This window comes from Austrofundulus limnaeus, unplaced genomic scaffold (genome assembly GCF_001266775.1).
Source record: "Austrofundulus limnaeus strain Quisiro unplaced genomic scaffold, Austrofundulus_limnaeus-1.0 Scaffold430, whole genome shotgun sequence".
In the NCBI taxonomy this organism is placed as follows: domain Eukaryota; kingdom Metazoa; phylum Chordata; class Actinopteri; order Cyprinodontiformes; family Rivulidae; genus Austrofundulus; species Austrofundulus limnaeus.
The window spans coordinates 98367-100382 of record NW_013952832.1 but is presented as its reverse complement, the minus strand read 5'-3'; positions in this window follow the sequence as shown (position 1 = coordinate 100382).

The following is a 2016-nucleotide window of genomic DNA, read 5'->3' as shown; positions in this document are numbered from 1 at the left end:
CCAATAAATGTCATTTTGTAAAATCTAACTGCTCACTTTTACTCAGTACTTTTACTTTTAATACTTAAGTAGATTTTGTGTGAGAAATTTACTTTTGATACTTAAGTACAAAAAATATCAGATACTTTAAGACTTTTACTCAAGTAATATTTTTAGAAAAGACTTTAACTTTTACCAAAGTATTTTTATGATAAGATACTTGTACTTTTACTGAAGTATCGCTGTGAGGTACTTCATACAACATTGGTTTTCCTGTTTATCTTCTGTTAATAAATCCATAACACAAACAGCTTTTCTCTTATTTAAAACATTAGACAGATTATATAAACTGTTAAACATTAATAATTGGGTTAATATTATTATTAATAGTTTTAATGATTTCTACATCGTCAGTCCTTTTTTTCTGCCCTGTTACCAACATGTACAGTAATGGGAAATCCAGACTCTTGACCATTTAGCGTTAGCCGTTAGCTTCACCAGCCGATCACATGGTCACGTGTTTTTTGCGCACTCCAGTTCTATAGAACCTCCTTGGCAGGATTTCATACAATATTATGAGATGTTAGAGATGACTCGTGAACCACACTTCTCAAATCAACTGGGTTAGAGCCAAGTTTGTGTTTACCAGGACTGCTTCTCTATTGCAGCCACCTTAGATCAAATTGTCTACAAAAAACAATCCATTGTAAATTTGCATTCAACGACTACTTAATGTCTGAATCAGTAACGTTTTTCAGAAATATTTTTCCTAACAGAGAATACAGGCAAAACGATACTCACCCACCACCAAAAGGCGGGCAATCCAATGTCAAGCATTTTTTTTAAACGTCAAGAGAAAAGTCCATCTCTAAACCTGTGGGATTAATTGTCAGGAGGATATATCTGATAGATGTTATATCACAAACAGGCCTCAGACCCTGAAATCAATTTCTTTAAGCCCTGAGCTCCTTGGACACTCGCTGAATCACGTGCCTGACTCATCCTTCAACAAAGACTGGAGACAGCAGTGCCTTCAGTCAGACTCCTTCTGCACAAACATAAAACAAACCAAATATGCAACCAAAACGCTTAAAAAAATATGATGAGTGTTCTGCCTTGTAAGACCTCATTTTGTAATAATGCATTATTTAATAATGTAATAAAATCAGGCTTCAAAATGTAATAAACTCACGCTAAAACTGCATTATGTAATAATTGACGGTGTCGTGGCAAGTTTTACCAAGAATGCAGAAACACGTTGGAATAAATGCACAAACTCTGCGTGTATGGTCGTCAAATGATTAAATTCTGAGCAACAACAAAGCAGACAGTCAATCAGGAAGTCTGTCGAGCTGTGGCTGACTCGTCAGCGGAGAGCAGCCAATAATATAACATCATGATAACATCATGTGACAGTTTACAACCAATCACAGTCCGACAAATGTACCCACCTAACCAATAACAGGGCTCTCCGCCCAAGAGCTACCTTATCAAAAATAAGAGAGGTCATGCATTGCTGGAGTCTCTACGTCTGGGGCAAACAGATTAAAACAGCCGAAAGTAGTTATCATAGATATTAGTACTGGACAGCGTCAAGGTGAAACAGATATAAATAGTTAGTCCAGAACAGACGCAAAATGTAATAAAAGTCTTCAACGCATTATGTAATAATATTATTACATTTTGCGGCAATTGTTACAAAATGTGATGGTGTAATAATCTGGTGCATTATGTAATAAACAATCAAAAACCAGTATTTTTGTTCATCCTAATCAATATACTTGTAATAACTGTCATGTTGCAAATACTACATAATTAAATCTTTGTAACTTTGATCAAAACACACAGAACTTCTCATTTTTTATTTGCGTTTTCAGATTTACTGTCCTGATCACTGTTATAGATATTATTCCACTTTGTAGACAACTCCCAAAATATATCTACAAGTTGTCCTGATGCATCTCAGTAATCCAGGTAAAAAATCAAAAAGAAAAAAATTGTATAGGTCTTCTGGACGGGTTCTTCTCTAATGAAACG